Here is a 20,810-nt window from a genome sequence, read left to right as displayed (position 1 = left end):
GGTCAGTTAGGTTAAAATCACAAATGACCTAAACTCTTCTAACATTCCTACAAGAAGCTTTCTACACAGTATAACCTTTTAACACACATTTATATATAATCGCATTTAGTAAACCGTTTGCTTAAGTGAATACATTCTACATAGAATATAAATTACATAGAATATAACTTTATATTCTCATTCGTTACATCATTATGTATGTTCTCTGCACATTTCTCCAAGTTATATTTCTCGCCGTTTCTCCATTTAAAGTTACACACGTACATGAATTCTACCTTACGCGTTCTTCAGTTCGTAAGCATTTCTATACATTTCTACATTAGCCCACTATGTATACGGGCCTCTAAATTCTAATGCATCTTAGAGTAAATACAAATACATTTCCTATTATTCATGTTACATCGGCTAACTTTATACTACAAGTGTTAACTTCACGTTACAGTATACATTTCATTCCTACGTTATACGATATGCTTGTAAATATGGCTCGGATATACGTTTTATTCAAATTGCGCTCTCTCACACGTTAGGACTGGTTAGCAGTGGTAATGTGAGTAGTGGCCTAAGGCTAACACAAAGATTAAAGCAAAAAGTGGAGGTAAGCAGGGAAGATGTTTGGGGAAGGCCATCCTAACGCTGTCAGGTCTAACATCCCAGTAACCGTATTGCAAATGTATTATAACCTAAGGCATTGTATGTTTTAAGTCTGCATGTTATTTCTATAGCAGTACCCAAGCCAAAAGTCGTCAGAGTCCTGTACACAGAGAAAGTGCATTATTCAGTTTTAGGGGAGATGCCTGCTGTCTGTGCTTGTTAATGTGCTTGTTAAGGCTTTGTTATATAGTGTTCTTTAAAGAGACGAGCCTTCAACTCTTTCCTAAATTGAAACAATGTTTCGACAGTCCTGATGGATATGGGTATTTTGTTACAGATACTAGGTGGATTGATGGAAAATGCATGCTGCCTTGTTTTTTCTCTTTTACACTTCTTCGTCTGCAGTCTGATGGTGGCCTGACTGCAGGTGTGCAGAGAACCACAAGCAATTGTGAGCTTGTCTGCAAGATAGGGGTGTGTTGGTCATGATAGCTTGTTATTTGGTTGCTGAGATGTTTGCCACATTGTAAATGAGTAGTCCATCTGCCAAACTCTAATTAAAGGCCAGAGTTTCTAAAAACAATTACAACATACTAGTTATATCAATTTTCCAACCATGTGTGTTTTTCCGTAATGGCTTGGTGGTCCTCTAGGAAATACAGGTTTCTGCGGACTGTCCCGTCTCATTGGACAAAGAAGGAACATTAATCTTAAGAGCAGATTAAAATTGTTGTTTTAGTGTTAGGGGCATTACATTTACCCTGAATGGACTTGATATGATAAATGTAGAAATAATTAAACCAATCTGGGAACAGCACAACACGACAGACACTAAAAGGATTTTTTTTTGCAGAGTTTTATATAGTGCGAACTTGACCCGAATCGGGTATCAGAGCGCTTTACATAGCATCAGTTACGTTACATGAGGACACACATTCATTATTGTTAGGCACAGGGAGATTACGTGATTTTCCCAGAATCACAGGATGTTTTTAGTGACCGAGACTTGAACCAAGTTCCCCAGGTCCGAGGTCGAGCGCCCTAGCCGTTGATTTAAACATGAGCGCCCTAACAGTTGATTTAAACACAGTGATGCCAAATACAAACGACCTGTCAATCATTAATCTTTCGGACCATTGCTTGACAATAGATTAGTGAACATTATTAAAGAAGGGTCTGGGATTTTGCCCAACACAGGCTTTTAAAATCATTGATGTTGTTGTTGATTTGTACAAATTTGTATGTGTTCTGCAATTAAAGCATTTTTCCACTCCAATTCTAAGAGTAGTGAGTCCAATATTTCAAAGAGTGTACCTTCCAGTTATACGGTGGGGGAAGTGGAGGGTATTGACTTACTTATGTCACTCAACTAAGAAAATAATATGACCATGGAGGACTTCACTAGGGAATTGAGGGTGGAATCGAAGGTGGATATAGATATCGGTCTAAGGCCACCATCCAAATTTGTGCCACAGTTCTCGCACCCAAACACAGACTTGTTCAAGACACGTGTGAACGAGGACCTTCCTAAGTTATTGAATGAGAATCAACATAGGGAGAACAACAAGCATTACAAACATTAATTCAATTCAATTCAGAAATCTTTATTCGGATACAAATATCAATAAAAGCACAATTCAATTACCACCAACAAAAATACAACTCTTATTTAAAATTCTCATATAAATGTGTATCTTGTATAAATCTGCGGTGCTTAGGACTGGATAAAACACATGAATTTTGATAAGAAGAATTGCAACTATGTACAGTGTATAAAGAAGCGCAATATACGACAACTATACCATATTCACAATTTGCAAGTAAATAAACCAATAAAGTTAACATTTAAAAACAATTGGACGGGCGTATTAAAGAAACATCATATTATAATAAAGTGCAATTAGATGTGAACAGCATTAAACAACATAGTGCAAATGTAATTGATTATGGGTAAGCTTCCATGCCTACGAAAGTGTTAAATAAAAAAGGGGGGTTGGACATACGTTTAGCAGCAGTATCATATTGAAATGAGGTGCGGTTAGTTGTAAACAACATTAGCAGTATCTTAGATAACATTAATTATATTTGGGCTTACATGCCTGCAAAGGTATGCAAAAGGGTTGGACAGGCATTTAACAGCAGCATCATATTGAAATAAGGTGCAATTAGCTGTGAACAGTATTGGCAACATAGTGCAGGAGTAAATGGTGTTGTTTAAGCTTGCATGCCTGCAAAATAGAACCTTATTTGGCATTTCACATTAAAAAAATGATAATAACTATGTTCACCAGAACATTTAAGTACTCTTGTCACATTAAAAATCGCTCATGGAGACACGTGAGCGTACTGCCACTTGTAAAAACGAGCTTATACGAAAAATCAGGTCATCCCTTCCGAGTCGTAAGATCCCGAGATACGCTGTTTTCTGATCAATAATGGCTGATGCCTTAAAATACGGGATCAAATATTGTTTTGTATATTTTTTCCATAAAAGTTACAGAACAGTAGAAAATTTACCACCTTTTGGTTGCTACTGGTAAGGCATGGGCAAGGCATTTGCTCAAGGTTATTATTAAAACCCAAAGAGAAACAAAGTGAATATTTTATGGTACCATCCATGAGGCAAAAAAGTAGGCTCCGCTTCCTTCATCCAATGCTGTTCAAAAGATATTATGTAGCATGTGTTCTTGAGAGCCGATTGACTCCAGGATGGACATGTACCTGGCAACCAATGGTTTAAGGCGCTCAATGGCGTGTCTTTCTTTGTTATACGATTCATACAATACCCTGATGAGTGCTCTTTAATTCATGCCCTCTAGTGCTAGAGGATGTAAGAAAATATGTTCGAGGTTCAAGCTGGTTAAGCTTTTTCTGACAGCGGAAAGCCAGGGTATGGATCCACCCTTATTGCACTTGAGGCAGTCTACAATAATCTCTCTTGTTAAAATTGCTGCTGCGTTCTGCCATATTTTTAACCAGAATATAGCTAGAGGCAACCTAATAAAATCTTCTATGTAACGCAAATGTTATTCCCTGTGACATACTTAGGTCGATGAAGAAATTTGGGCCCCCAAGATTTTTCTGCAAAATCTGTTTTCTTCCCTTTGGATCCCACTGCAGTTTGTGAATCCCCAGACTTCTGCACCATATGTGGCCGTCGGGATGCACTGCAATTTGGAAATCTTTATTAAGGGTAAAACAACCTCTGCCTGTTTTGGTTGCCGAAGACTCAGGATGGAATTAGTCGCTTTTAAAAACTTACTTCTGCTGTGGGAAGCATGAGCTTGAAAAGAACCTGTCTCAGAAAAAACTAGGCCCAAATAAGGGAAAGTGCAAGTGCGTAAAAGGGATTCGCTGCCAGAGGTTATTGAAATAATGCAATGTTTTTTCATACCGCAAGTCCTTATGAATGATTTCTTGAAAATGGTACTGAGCTCTAGATCAGACATAAAGGACAGAAAGCCCTTAACGAAAGTGTGCATTGCGTTAGGGGTGCGGCCCATAAAGACTGCATCATCTGCGTATAAAAGCGCGGGGAGTATGTTACCATTTATTTTTGGAACATCATTGGTCAGTTGTGACAGGGTGTTATGTAATTTATTTATATAAAGAATAAAAAGTAGAGGGGCGAGTACACATCCCTGTCTGACCCTTCATTACTAATCCTCCCCATCATTACTAATCCTCACCCGCGCCTTCAGAACCCTGTGCAAATGTGCCAAAAAATTAACCAGAGCCTTGTCCAACCCATAATTTAAAAGGACCACCCACAGGCGTGACCTGTTGACAAAATCAAACGATGGTGTGGTGACTTTTGAGCTGTTGTATATTTACCAAGGATAAGATTTGAATTCGAACACTGCTCGATTGTTCCCAGTTTGCTTCTGAAGCCCAACTGGCACTGATTTAAAATATGCTCCTTTTCGGCCCATATCCTAATTTTGTTGAAAACGACCCTACCTAAGATCTTTAAGGTGTTATCTCACAGAGAGATTGGCCAGTAACAACTAGGATTAGATCGATCTCCTTTCTTAAAATTGGCACGATGATACTGGTGGACCAAGTGCTCGGAATGGCTGTGTTAGTCAAATTGTTAAAAACATCACATAAGAGGGGTGCCCAAAAATCTGGTTTGTGTTTAATAAGATCGCTGGAAAGCCCGTCTGGCCTTGGGGCTTTATTCCCTATGCTTTCGGGTATGGCATCTTTGACTTCTGACACTGATATAAATACCTTAGTGACTGGAGGGCTAATGCAGATATTCGAGGTCATAGACGATGCAGTATAGATCCTAGCAAAATGCGCTTCCCACTATTCACTCGTTATGTTACAACTTATGGGAGTAATAGTTAGGCCCATAGATCTCATAGCTTTAACTTCTGTCCAAAATCCATTTCCATCATTAAGTGTAGCGGCGCATGCAAGATTAACCCAACGTTCTTTGAAAACATCATCTGTTCGCAACCTGGTCGCTTTCTTGTAGCGAGATCGCAACGATCTGACAAGGGTTTTGTCTCTGGGTGAAGCCTCTAATGCTGCATGCAGTTCTCTATTTGCCCGGAAGCAGGTGCCGTCAAAACATTTGGGTTTCTCGCTGGTGTTTAAAGCTGGTCTTGAGATCATGTGTTTAATGCCGGTGCATAGGCTGCTAAACGCCTCAATAATCTCTGCATCAAGAACACTGCATGACAGACAAATTTCAATAAGCAGTGGATGTGATTTTATCATATTAGCAAATAAAGCTTTATTGTCTATGCCCTTCCAATTCACTCTTGGTTTGTCAGTAGATGCCACTAGGTTTTTTGCTCCAGGCTTTTTAGCGGGGCTGGGTTTGGGGGAGAATCTAATAATTGTTGAGATTGGATTGTGATTCTAAACATTAAGTAATAACGACAATAAGGTCATACGCGAGGCGGATAAAGGCGGCAACGTCGTGAAAAAAGACGACTACATGGGCGAAATAACTAGACAACTTCTAGATCAGACTTGTTATGAGCGGCTAGCACATAATCCCATGCTAGAGCTAACATTCCATATCAATTTAAAATTTGTTGGTTAATAAACCTAGCTACCCTTGCATTAATGTCCTTCCTAAGGAACAAAAGGGTGGGGCGTTTCCACTGGGTCAACCAATAATTACAGGAATAGAATATCCAACAGAGCGTCTTTCCAAGTATGTAGATTAATTTCTACAACCAATGGTAAAAAATCTACCCGCTTTTATTAAGGACAGTAAGGACATCCTCAATAAATTTGAGGATGTAGTATGGACTGAAGGGTTCCATTATGTCACCCTACATGTAACAAGTCTATATACATGTATAAAAAAAGATTTGGGCCTACGTGCAATTGCACATTTTTTTAAAACCAGAACAGCAGAATGGTACGAACATAATGAGATGATTCTTGAAATTACGGAATTAATATTATCTAAGAATTTTTTCCTACATGGAAATCAGTGGCACCACCAATTGCAAGGTACTGCGATGGGAGCGAAATTTGCTCCTTCGTACACCGGACTATTTATGGGTCATGCATGTTAGAAAACATCATCTTCTGAGGGAGGTATATCGAGGACATAATTATTTTGTGGAATGGATCTGTGGGTCAAATGGAGTACTATTTTGCGTTCCTCAACCACAACCCATTTAATGTCAAACTGACCATGACCCACTCGATCAAATTGATTTTGTAGATATTACATTCATGGTCCAAGGAAATAGGATTGAGAGTAAATTGTTTCGCAAACCAACTGAGCGTAACAGCACATAACCCATTTGTGGAAAACCTTTAAGTAACCAATAACAGTTTTAAAAAGAGGGGTTACACACAGAGGGTTTTGGATACTGCTGAGAAAAAGATCTTCACAAAACCAAGGGAGACTACTCTATCAAAAGGAAGTAAAACTAGTAGTAGTAAGAACATGTCAACCTCCATTAATTTTTTCACCAAATTTAATAAACACAGTCAGGGGTTATATAAAATCTTATCCAGACACTGGCCACTACTCCAAGAGATACCAGGGATCAATGGAGAAATCGTGTTAAACCCAGGGTGACATATTGGGAAATGGCCTAGCTTTGTTACAATGAAGAAAAAACCAGAGGGCACATGGTTGCCAATGCCAACACATGGTTTCTTTACGTGTACTGATTGTAATGTCTGTCAGATCAGAAAGAATACATTGAAAGATTTCAGCTACAACACCCGACTAAACTATACCATTAGATCTACTATCACATGCAAAACAACATAAGTGAATTATGTGATAGGGTGTAGCTGTAATATCATATATGCAGGGAGTACTATTCGGCCCCTAAAAACTAGGATCCAGGAACATAAACGGGCCATCCAGAATCAAGATACTAGATACCCCATGGCAATACATATGAGTGAACACCATGGGGGGAGGCTAGAAATATGGTTTCATGGTATTGACCATATCCCTGCAAAACAGAGGGGTGGGGATAGAGATCTTGCCCTTAGACACAATGAAGCTGGAAGGATCTGTCGACTTTGTAGTACAACCAAGGGACACAATACAGATGATGAGTTACATTATTTCCTTTAATAATAAAACATAAGATTCTGATCAATGAATAGTGCTGTAATGACTCTGTCAAAATATGGTTTTGTGTTGTCAGGATACGCATATGACTGTCAAGGGTCGAGTAGAATGTAAGGCAGAATAAATAGAATCATTAGAATCATCATATTGATTTTGGGTGTGACAACATTATATAAAATTGAAATACTGAACTTACCATGTTTTCGATCTGTTAAATATCTATGGAACAACTTTATGTATATTCAATGAGTGGTGAAAATTGATAACATACTTGGATATTAAACTTGCTGAGTGATAGGATTTGTTTTGGATTGAATAGGGGTTGTTCATATTGAAGGGTGACAAATAGTCACATCTCAATGTATTATATGAATGCCATAAATTTGGACGCATATTGGTTGGGGCCAGACAAATATAGAGTAGGAGGTCTATCTATCCCCATATGTAGATACATCCTGGTGTCCTGAATATTATCCATTTTGCCCTTGACCTATAAGTTTGCTATTGATTACATTTTTCTTGGCAGTCTTCTTTGGACAAAAGAGTTTTACATTTCCGGGCCCCAATATTTATACTCCAAATTCCTTTGTCCTCTTAGACAGAGAGTGTCTGTGCTTAGTCCAAACCAGTGTGGTCCTCTCTGGCCCAGCTTCTCAGCATGAGGCAGAGACAGCATTGTCTGCTGCAGACCAGGCCCATTCAGGTGCAAGGAAATCTCCTCCCGCTACTCTAAATGTAGGCCAGGTCTATTCAGCCCAGCCCTGACTCATACAGGCTCTCTGGAGCTACTTCACATCCCCAGCCCCTGTCACTCCAAAGCCAGACAGTCAATGCATATCCCAGCAGAGACACACATGATGGCAAAGCAAAAAAATACCTACTTTCTAAAAGGGGTATTTTCAAACACAATGTAAAGATCACCTTTACTAATAGAAGCATCATTAGATTCTGAGTTCATGCATACTGAACTTTATTTTCCTATCTGGTCACTATGAGAAGTTATGTTTATAAGATGTTATAAATGAACTCCCACGCTTTCCTATGGGCCAGATAGCCTTTCAATAGTGAAAAACGAAATTGGCAGTATTTCACTATCAGAGCATCCCACACACATCAGTGCATGTCCCACCTTTCATATACACTGCACCCTGCCCAGAGAGGTACCTTGGGCCTACCTTAGGGGTGACTCACATGTAAGAAAAGGGAAGGATAGGGTGTGGCAAGTGGGTGCACTTTCCAAGTCGACATGGCAGTACTAGAATGTACACAGACAGTGCAGTGGCAGGTCTGAGTTATCTTTGGAGGGCTGCTTGTGTGGGTGTCACAACGAGTGCTGCAAGCCCACTAGCAACATTTAATTTACAGGCCCTGGGCACATCTAGTGCACTGTACTAGGGACTGACTAGTAAATCAAATAACCAATCATAGAATCACCAATCCATTCAAACAACTTCCAGCAGGAGCAAGTTCACTTTAACACTGAACAGCAGTGAGAAAGTGCGCAGAGACACTAAACCAGCAAAAACAGAGTCAAAACTGAGAGGTCGGAAAGCAAAAAGACAGGGGAATCATGCCAAAAGATGCCAAGTCTAACAAGCTTTCTTAATGCACAGCAACTCATTTGGTTTCAAATAAATGTCAAAGTGTAAGGGTGGGAGGCAGAAACTCATTGACAATCCATAAATGACTTTTTAATGGGGCTTCTGCATTGCAAATTCACACCATGGTCAATCCATTACAATTGAGAAAAATCAATGTTTTGCTGTCTCCAACACAACATTCACTTACCTCAGTCTACCTGTCATTATTATCGTGTGGAATAGTTGAAAGGCAGGCATGATTTCTAGTAGCAATAGGACCGTAGGAACTCCTCTATCAGTAATATAATATATTGTTGATTGAATATCAACGAAGGGCCATTCGTTCCTTCTTTAGGACACCGCAGAAATTCCAGTTTTGAGTATTTGTTGGGTTTAATAATAGATTTGGAAATGGGTCTGTTTTGGCATATCTGGGGTCAAGTGATGGATCCTTAACAAGCAGTTGACCTATGATTGCTTCAGTTCATGTGGTATGAAACCTAACGTAAGTGATGTATTGATTAATTCTATTAAAAATGGCCTACCTCTGATCTGAATCATAAAGGATGTGGGTCTCCTTTATATTGTAGGTTTTACATTGTGAATGATTTGCAATATTGTTTCCACTGAGCTAGCCCTGAACGTAACATTAGTCAGATTAGAGGTGACAGCACAGTATTTTATGGATGTTTCCACATCCTCTGATAATGTGTGAGTTCAGGTTTGTCGGATGGTTTTACGAGTCTTGTCTATTTTGTCATAACAAAATCCTTTGCTAAGTTCCACATCAATTTGCAGATACGTTTTTTAGATACAAAAGAGCTGAAGGGCCTTCACTGCTTATTATATTACTATTGTGCCTAATGCTTTAGTATACTTTTTCACTCCCTTGATTTTACCAGAGCAAAGAATTTTTTCTAAAAGTTAGAAGCTGATTACTTTTAGGATCAGTTCAGGTTGTTCATATGGATCACACTGCTATATACTTTGTAGCAATCTGAATAATTATTTACCATATATCTAATGTATTGTGAGGTTTCCATTTCTTACATTCTTCAGGTGCACATGTATCTATCAGGTTCTTAATAAGCAAATCTTTTAGTTTATTTTCAGCAAAGTAGTTAGGATTCTGAATATTATTTTGCTATTTGTTTCAGAAACTGTCTTGTAGTTAGATAAAAAATTGAAACTGGCCCTGGCAAACCGCTTGGCAGCCCCTGGAGGGGCGGGAGGGGAGATAATTGGAAGCACTATTCCCATCTCATCACTGCCAATTTTGTTACAGGGGGGCGATACCGGTCCCTGATAACAAAAACGGCCCCCAGCGGTCCAAAACTGACCCACCCTGGTGGCACACCAGGGAAACACCCGGTGCCCGCTACAGCAAATAGGACACATTAAAACTCATGTATTACAAGTGCAACACATTTTTTACAACGCGAAGTCCATTGCAACGCATGTTGTTACAACGCATGTCATTACAACACATAATCCATTACAAAGCAATTACTATTCTAACTCCGTTGGGGCATTACTTTGGGGAATGCATTGTAATGGATTATGTGATGTACTGACATGCATTGTAATGGATTTTGCATTGTAAAAAATGTGTTGTTAGGGCACACGTTGTAATGTGTGCATTGTAAACGTTGTTTCCCCGCTACAGGCAGTCCGGTCCTGGGTGGAAGTAATCAATTCCTTCTGTATAACCTCTCAAGCCTCCAACTAAAGTCCAAAGATCCACTCTGTGATTCTAACTATGGTAACCCTAGGCGTAGGATCAAACTGTTGAAATTATATATTTTTTAAGATGGCCCACATCTGTCCACCTCACATATACTGGTCATTAAACCGCAATTAAAAATTCCTATGAAGTAGCATCTGCATGCTGGGCAGCTTTTAAGGGAATTTGGTTTCTAGTAAGTCGGTTTCAAACACCTCTGTGCCTGTATGATGATGGTCAATTAGTGTAATTATTAAGGAGTGTGTAGAGATACATTTTATTTTTGAAAACATGCATTCAAACAATTTAGAGGGTCGGGCATGTGCAATGATTCTTTCAACCCACTCTTAAACCAACCCAAAGTCCGTAGTCCTTTGAAACTCATCAATCCAGTTGCAGTAAAATAAAAAATGACCTATGTTTGCTCCTCAACAGTGCCTAATTTGTAAAAGAATGAGTGCTGGTACCCAAAGCTCTGCTCAGAAGCCCTCTGATGTAGGTATTAAATGTCAGAACACCGAATACCAAGGCTGCATAGTCTTGAATCCACCTCTTTCCTCTTTAATCCACTACAGACACTCTCTGACCCTTATCTCACTCTTGCAAGTTCCTGCTTTCTCCCTTTTGTTACGTTTTTTCTATTTTCCTCTACCTCTTCACCTTTCTTGCTCTCTGCCAATGTCTGATGCAAAAAAAGGAATTTCTGGTCCCCATAAATGAGTGCTGGTAGCTCCCACTTGCTCTCTGCAAATGTCTGATGCAAAAAATGAAGTCCTGGTCCCCATAAATGAGTGCTGGTAGCTCCCACCGGTAACCACAGGCTTAAATTAAGCACTGCTCCTCAAAAAGACCATGTAGTTTGTTATTGTGTGCATTAACTGATCTTGCATTGACCAGAGCACATTCAACCTGGTCCTCCTGTTCCGTTTGATATGAATAATCGTGATGCATCTGTTTACTGTATATTTAGTGGTTGCGTTTGAGGAGTTCTATTGCTGATGGTGTAGATAGCATGATGACAGGCTCATTAAGGCCGTCTCCCGATCAAGAGATAGAAGGGTATATTTACTTGTAATGGAAGGGGTAAATAAAAGGCGCAAAACATAACTGAAGCAACTACTTCATTAAATCGTAATTACCAGAGTAGAGGTACCAAAAGGCTACTTATCACTGAGACACCACATATCTAATTCTAAGTATTTCCTGGCTTGCCAAGAAGGATCTGTGTCTTAACACTCCCCTGTGGCATTTGATGGTAATTGTGAGACCAGAATCCAAGCAGGGATAACTCAGCCTTCAATCCTTTGGAGGTGATGTCAGTATTGTAACGGGTTGGCCCTAGGCCCCCATGCACTAAGAGTAAGCACACAGACACAGTGCCTTACATGGTAGAACTGGCCCAGTGCACCTGTGCCCGGACCCTTTTATTAGCAGGGTCACATGTCCTGTGACACCTGTGATGGATGGGTGTGGGGTGGTAATGTAAGCTAGCCCGTAGGGAGTGGCTGTTAAATGAAACACTAGAACAGTGACCAAACGGTCACTACATCCCTGCCAAAACGTATTAAAAAATGGAACAACAAATCAAACCTGTGGAAGAGAACAACAGAAAACTCCACAGAGTCTACTCGTCCGCTTTCCAGACAGGATGAGTGTACAATTGCAGGTGTGATTACCAGTTCTAATTGATGCAGCTCAGCCGTGCACTGTGGATCCGGTCCTACCTGGACCACAACTCAGGATTTGTTCTTGGAGATGCACTGAAATCAAAAAAACTTACAGTATGTGGTGTGCCAGGTGTCTATCACACACTCCTCTCTTCTTCTTTCTTTGGACGCATTACGCTGTGGCCTTATGCCACACTTCTTCCTTTTCCTCTTCTTTCACTTCACAACGCCATCTTGTCTGACTCTTCTTTTGACCAGACATCTCCATGTGATGTGCACTTCACATGGGTCTCCCTGGCCATGTCCTACCACAAGGATAATGCTTTCTCCTCGTCCAGTAACCAGATCTCTCATTGCGATTTTCTTCATTTCACAACCTCTACTAGGTCTCCTTCCTTTGACTTCAGGCAAACCTTCTCTCCGACCTCTCACAGGTCAACTTCTCTGACCTCTCATAGGTTATCTTCTCTGACCCCTTGCAGGTCATCTTCACTTGAGGAAGCACTCCTTGCGAGTCAACCTTACGCTGATGTGGCACTCTCTTCAGCCTCCACTCAGGCAGGCTTCACAGGGTCTATCACACCTGTGCTAACATCAGTCCACTTCTTTGTTCTGCCCATACCGTCAGTTCCTCTGGCACAGTCTTCTGCACACTTCTGGCTTTTGCACCCTCCGACTTCACTTGAGGGTGCTCCTTCTTCTGGCACCTTGCGCACTCTGTACCTCCTTTTGCCACTGGGACATGCCTGCAGAGCGCACTCTTCTGTACTTTGAGGACCTGCTGCCTTCAGGCTTTACTGCTTGTCTGTTTCTGTCATCACAGGACTTCTTGGCAGCTTGTTGGGTGGCAGCCATAAGCTTCCTTATATTCTCTGGATTGGGAACTATAGCCTTTCTCCCTTCTAATGACAGCCAGCCCCTGGTGTCATGTGGTGCCCTTTTAGCACTCTCCTGCTTCAGCATGTTACTCCTCCACATGCTTTCCTTCACTGTTCAAATCACTGCAATACATTCTACTCAGCTTTTAGTGAGTCTTTCATCTATCTCTTGCGTCCTTACTGCTGCAGTGACCACCGATGACCACTAGATGTGTCTGCTTCTCTCCTCATAGCCCCTCGCAGCGTTTCTCCTCAAGGTTCCCTTCCATGCTCACTCAATGAATGGTGATGTAGTCCTCCAGGCAAACAGAGCACAGTGACAAGTCTTTGCAGAACTGCAAAATTATCACCAGGCAGATTCGTTATTTAACTCATTGGCTTCTTCTTTATTTATTTTTTCTAACCGCAGAGTGCAGTACTTCAATCATTTCAGGCACTAGCTGCCACCGCACAGAGGCTGCTGGCCTTTCCTCCCAAACCTCATGTCTCATCCCGGAAAACTAGCCCCTTGCCCATTAGATTGTCGGCCGCAGTAACCGTCTCTGTGCTGCGGGCAATTTCCCTGTGCACTATACCCTTTTGACGGTCTCAGCAGGTTGCAGAGCCTCGCGCTGCCTCTAGGTGGCAATGCCACCACCTCGCTTGCCCAGCCTGCACCTTTCACAGGTGCGCTTGGGCAGACCACACTGCCCCTTCCAATGCAGACGTCTCTCGTTGAGACACATTGCTGGGAGACGACCTGCACTGCTATGTGCAGCAGAGTCTATCTCCACTTCTGCTGGCCACACAGCCCTTACTTTACCCACAGGCGGGGCATCATTGGTGAATGCTGCTATTTGTTTACACGCAGCTGGAGACCTCCTTCAGGGCAGCAGCACTTCCTCTCTCTGCTAGGTGTAGTGCTGTTAGCACTCTAGTGTACGCACGTTGCACGCATCCCCACATCCGTAGGCCAGGCGTGGCCTGCGGGGTTGAATAAATGGAGGGCGCGCGCTCGAGCACGTCACTTCCGACTAGCACTGGGTGTGAGGCTCACTGGTTGCTGCTGCGCGCTGCCACCCCTGCGCAAGCGACTAGGCCGCTGGGGAGGCCCCACGCCTCACACCACCACATTGGCGACGAGTGGAGGGAGCCCAACCCTCGCCTGTATGCTTCGACCCTGATAGTGCGGTCCGCTCGCCTCCGCGGTGCCTACCGCGCGTAACCCGGCGACTCCGCCTGCCTCGAGGGAGCCGACACACTCCTCCCTGCCGAGCCCCCGCCTGCTGTGCGGTGCTGGTCCGCCACAAGGGCTGCTCGGTGCGAGGTGCTCCTCCTGCGTGCTGTGTGTTTCGGCCTGCTGGGGCCTGATAACGCCCACGAGACGTTGCAGTCGACGCCCATCCGGGGAGTGGACCCTGAGGGTTTGCCGGCCACGAGGCGCGTGGTGTTGGCGGTGTACGCCGATTTGCCGCCATGGTGGATGCTGATGCTGCAGCACCCATTATCAACATTCCCTTCCAACACGCTGCGGCTGGGGTGCTACCCCCATTCAGTGAGGCGAGCGATCCTTCCACGGCCTCACCTCGATGGAAAATCTGGCTGGAGAGACTTGAGAACTACTTCGTGGTCACGAGGGAGATGGACGATGCGGTGAAAAGATCCCTACTACTCCACTACGCCGGGGACGAGGTATTCAGACTTTTCAAGCACCTCCCCAACCCGACCGCAGTGACCACCTATGCTGCTGCAGTCACCGCACTGAATAACCATTTTGACCCCCAGTTAAATGTCGATTTTGAAGTCTTCAAACTGGGACAAGCCCGCCAAAGGGAAGGGGAATCCATGGATCAATTCCACACCAGAGTAAGGGAGCTGGCTAGCTCTACGGATGAAGACCAGCCAAGGGCCATACGGCGTCAGTTGATTCAGGGTTGCCGTGACAAAACACTCAGGGGCCACATCCTGCGAAAACCAGGGATCTCCCTGGAAGACATCCTCACCTTAGCCAGAGCCCACGAACTCTCAGACGCCAGAGCGTCGGCCATGGAGAAGGCCCTGCACAAAACTCCCGCCAAAACTGAATCCATCAAAGTTGAACGCGCCGACGCAGTCCGGCCTCGAACACGTGGCCAGGCGCCCAGAGGATATCGCAGGGACCCGCCCCCATCGCGCTGCGGATACTGCGGCCATGAACCTCATGCGGCCAAAGACTGCCCGGCTCAGGGGCAAACCTGTGGAAGCTGTGGGATCCCCAACCATTTTGCATCTGTCTGCCGGAGACAGAACCAACCCAGGAACTCCAGAAAGCCGTGGACACCGTCCACAACCGTCCGCCAGCTATCACTGCAAGACTTGCCACCAGAGAGGTCGGGGAAACACCTGCCCGCGACGTATGATGACTCGGACTCGGAGGACGAGGAAGCATATGTGATCTCCTTTGCCAGGGAACTTAAACAGAGGTGACGGCCACAACCAACATGTGTGGTAAAAATGGGGGAGAACGAGATGAAAGCTATCATCGACACGGGCGCTACTATCAACGTCATGGGGCTGCAACAGTTTAATAAGCTTCGCCCCCGCCCTGAAGTCCTGCGCTCCAAGACTAGAATCTTTGCCTATGGAGCGGACAGGCAACAATACACATCATTGACCGGGTTTGACACCCTGTTAAGCAGCCACACGGCTGAGGACTTAAATCTGATTGCATTCGCTAACTGGATCAGATCCCATCAAGTGGACGAACTACTAGAGCGATTCCCTGAATTGTTCAAAGGACTAGGCTGCATCCAGTGCGACCCTATCAAACTCCACATCGAAAAGTCTGTCACTCCCAGGGCACTACGTCACCGGCGGATCCCATTCCACCTGCGGCCGCTGGTGGAAAAAGAACTAGAAAAGCTCGAGAACTTGGGAGTTATCGAGAAGGTAGCGGGGCCCACCCCGTGGGTTTCCCCCATGGTCATAGTGGAGAAACCCAAGCAGCCGGGCGAGATTCGCCTATGCATTGATATGCGGTTACCGAATGCCGCCATCAGGAGAGAAAGACACTTGACGCCCACTATGGACGACATAGTGGCCGATATAAACGGCTCGAGATGGTTTTCAAAAATCGATCTCAACGCAGGTTACCATCAACTACCCCTTGCGGAGGAGAGCCGTTTTATCACAACGTTCAGCACTCACCTGGGCCTTCGACGGTATAAGCGCCTTAACTTTGGAATATCGTCAGCGGCGGAGGTATTTCAAAATACCATCAGAGAACTGCTATCAGGTTTGCCGGGGGTGATCAATGTTAGTGACGATATCTTAATCCATTCTGCCACCGCGTCTGACCACTATAAGCACCTGCGAGATGTCTTAAAAAGACTGAGCACACATGGGGCAACCCTCCACTGGGACAAGTGTCAATTCTTCCAATGGTCGATTGAATTCTTTGGCTACGTTTTCAACCAAGAGGGAGTTCAAATCGATCCAAGAAAATCAAAATCCATCAAGGAGGCTCCCGCACCGAAATCACCAACAGAGGTGAGGAGTTTCCTAGGGATGGCTACGTATTGTGGCCGGTTCATACCAGGTCTAGCAACACTTAGTGAACCCCTACGAGCACTAACGAAAACGGATGCCAAGTGGCAGTGGGGCCCGAGGGAACAAGAAGCCTTCTAGGGGATAAAGGAGGCCCTCCTTGAACATGCAACGCTATCCTATTTTGACCCCACCAGAAGGACTGAGGTGATTGTCGATGCCAGCCCGGTGGACCTCGGGGCAGTTCTGACTCAAGAACACAAGCCTGGCCAATGGACGGCCTTAGCTTTTGCCAGCAAGGCGCTGACCCCGACTGAAACCAGATACGCTCAAATTGAGCGGGAAGCCCTGGCAATCAAGTGGGCCTGCAGTCACTTTCACTTGTATCTACAAGGCCACTCATTTGTCATGGTGACAGATCACCAGCCCCTAGTGCCTCTCTTCAAAGGCACTGCCCCGCATCCACCACCACGAATTGAGAGGTGGGTAATCCAGCTCCAAGCCTATGATATGGAAGTGGTATACAGGCCGGGGGCCAAGAATCCGGCTGACTACCTGTCGCGCCACCCGCTACCTCCTGAGCCAGCACCCGTGGACGACGACTGCGAAGAATATGCCCGGTGGGTTGCACTCACCTCCTGCCCCCAATGCATGACCATCGAAGAGATCAAGGAAGCAGCAGTGGACAACAACCCATACATGAGGTCACTGAAAGCTGTACAGGAAGGATCCTGGACCAACTACCTACACCCCCCTGACACATGGACAGCCTCAGACAAAGAAGCTCTCACGAAGTTCTGGCACATCCGCCACAACCTCAGCGCTACGGAAGAAGGCATACTGCTGAGGGGAACACGACTGGTGATACCACAACGCCTCAGATTTCGGGCCACTCAACTCGCTCACGGCGGACACCAGGGCTCCACGAAAATTAAGGCACGCATGCGCGAGAAGATATGGTTTCCTGAGTTAGAAGCAATGGTAGAGGACTACGTGAAAAGCTGCATGTCCTGCCAACTAACCAGTGATCCCGAGAGGCCAGCCCGGATAATCACTGAGGAAGCATGCACAACCCCCTGGACCAAGATCAGCCTGGACTTCGGGAGCTTCCCGGGGGAAGGACACACCCTGGTGGCCATTGACTCGTATTCCAAGTACCCCCTGGTAGAAAGGGTGCCCTCCACCGCCTTCGCACATGTGGGACCGGCGTTGGAAAAACTATTTGCCATGTTTGGTTATCCGGAGGAGATAAAAAGTGACAATGGGCCACCCTTCCAGGGAGCAGAGTTCGCCACCTTCCTGAAGAACAGAGGCATCTCCCACCGACGCATTACACCACAGTGGCCACAAGCCAACGGGGAGGCAGAAAGATTTATGCGGACTCTCAACAAGATGTTCCGAATAGCGGTGGTGGAAGAGGCTGACCCCGAACAACGATTACATGAATTCCTAAGGTAATACCGAGGAACTCCCCACTGCACTACCCTGAAGAGCCCGTGGTCCTTGATGTTCCAGGGCCAACGCCGAGACCTCCTCCCATCAGCCCCGGGGTTGGCGCCAAGCCCGAACAACGCGGGTGAGACCCAGGAACGTAGGCGCCGAAATAACAAGCAGGCGAGCCGACGGCGCAGGGTGACACCACGCCGGCTACATCGAGGGGATCAGGTGGTTATAAGGAGCAGACGCCCCGGGGGAAAATTCCAGACTTTTTATGAGCCAGGGCCATGGACGGTAACGGCCACGAAAGGGACCATGGTGACTGCTAGGAGAGAAGGAGAAGAAGTGTCAAGGAACACGTCGTGGTACAAAGTGGTCCCCCCTGGGCCGAGAATGGACATAGGCGACACAGATAGAGTCGAGGAGTCACCCCGGCCCCGGGCCATGGCGCCCGAGGAAGACGAAAACCCAACAACGGACCATCGAGGGCCAGTACCAGCGCCGGAGGGTGGAACACCGACGATGCCGACACCCATCCGGAACCCGTCACGCAACAGAGAACAAGAGCCAGATAACACCCCAAGGTACAATCTGAGACCCAATCCACCCCCAAGCCAGAGACTACGAGACTATGCCTGTCAGCTGAGACCCTGAAGTCGTCATCCAAGGGACACGCAAGTACAGAGCACTGTCTTAGACAACGTTGAACTGTGATACACATTTATAAATGGGGTTTTTGCAAAATGTTCACGAAATTGGATAGTGATGTAGTGCTGTTAGCACTCTAGTGTACGCACGTTGCACGCATCCCCACATCCGTAGGCCAGGCGTGGCCTGCGGGGTTGAATAAATGGAGGGCGCGCGCTCGAGCACGTCACTTCCGACTAGCACTGGGTGTGAGGCTCACTGGTTGCTGCTGCGCGCTGCCACCCCTGCGCAAGCGACTAGGCCGCTGGGGAGGCCCCACACCTCACACCACCACACTAGGCACGTTTCTTTTTCTTTTCAATGCGGGCCATGCGGGAGGACTCAACTGACCTCAGAAGTGTCTCAGTGCGGGGAGAGTAATACTTTCTTCTGTAGAATTTCCTTATTTACACCACTGCGCGGCTGACAGACACTCACTATCCCCTAGATTGCTCCAGCAATAGCGTAGCCGCCTCTCTCACTTCCCAGGTTGCACAGGGGCTGGAGGTGCTGACGGGGGAACCTCAAGGCTTGGCCTCGGGATGTAGCCAGCCCGGACAGCATTCAGGGGATGCTGACAGGCGTTCCCTCTTTGGGCCTGGGACCTCCTCATATTATCAGGCACTCCCAAGTGACTGAGATGCTAACCAGCATTACTCCCTCACCTCACGGCAGCTGACCGAGGCAGCTTGTATATTCCTGAGCAGGTACATAGCATCGGTAGGCTTACAGCGCAGCTGTTGCTTTTTGTCCTCACTTTGCCCACCCGATCAGATGTGCCGTTTTCCATGCTGGCTATTCTAATGATCTGGCTAAAACCCTCTATCTCACCGCTCGGCAAGGTGGTTACTGGGGACAGACATGTCCTGCTCTGCCACGTCATCACTGCTGGTAGGGGTGCCCTTGACAATGGCCTTGTTCTCCCCCTTATCCACTATCAAGGCAGCTGCACTCGCATGTCCACCTGCTCATCACCAATGTAAAGGGCTGGGCCCGAGGCCCCCATTAACTAAGAGTAAGGACACAGACACAGCGGCTTACATAATAGAACTGGCCCAGGGCTCGGGCACCCGACTCTTTTATTAGTAGGGTCACATGTCCTGTGACACCTGTGATGGATAGGTGTGGGGTGGTAATGTAATCCAGCCCTTGGGGAGTGGCTGGTACACGAAAAACTCGACCAGCAGGTCACTACAAGTATCATTAAGTTTGGTATAATTCCGGTAATTTGTAAAGTCTGGGGGACCATGTATTTTTTGATTTATTATAATTTTTAAAGAAATGTAGTACTGTTATACTATTTAAAAACACACTATAAGTATTGTTTTCAAATCTTTGCTATAGGGTGTTTTCGAACAATTGGTTTAATTGAACTGAGCCAAACTGCAACCCCAAGAATGCAATACTTCCTTAACTGAAAGCCTACGGCTTGGAATCTGGTTTCTTCCGTGCATTGAGGCATCTAAAAAACCTTGGCATGAGAGTTCAACAGAGAACCTTTATATTATTAAACAGATTTGGATTCAAGTACAGTTGACTGGAAACACAGGTAAAACCGCTAAAATATTGATGGCTTCAAGCTTGTGTTTGCAACAGCTAAGGGTGAATAACGCTTACCAAAGTGAATTGTCTAGTACCTGCATCCTGACATTAACAATGCTACTAGAAAAGGGATGCTCCGGTTAACTGCTCTCAAGCCATAAATGGGCTGAAGTAAAATGAGCAGACCTGACAGTATTTTAGTACATTGCAGTGCAAACGAATTGAGGGAAAAAAACACATGGATGGGAGTTTATTTGTACAATATAAGAGAGCAAAGCGAGACAGTGGGAACATGCTTCACCCAATGTCTGGAGTAAAGGATTTATGCTATTAAATCACAAACATAAGATGGCTGCTGCTATAACTACTGAACCTAAACAGTGCCTAATTTGAGACGGTGCTTACAGTAGGGATCTACTGGCACTCATTTTTGGGGACCCTGCAATTATTTTTCCTCAAAAGACTTTGATCCAGAGAAAGTTTGAGAAAACACAAAAAAGGTGGGAAGAAGGAAGTAGAAGATGAAAAAGTAGTGACAGAGAAAGCGGGGGTGAAAATGAATTGCAAGGGTGAGATAAAGTGGCAGGGAGTTTCTGATAGTGGATTAAAGAGGCATGAGGTGGAAGCAAG

Source organism: Lissotriton vulgaris, chromosome 1_1 (genome assembly GCF_964263255.1).
Source record: "Lissotriton vulgaris chromosome 1_1, aLisVul1.2, whole genome shotgun sequence".
NCBI lineage: Eukaryota > Metazoa > Chordata > Amphibia > Caudata > Salamandridae > Lissotriton > Lissotriton vulgaris.
Note: the sequence above shows the minus strand (reverse complement) of the source record.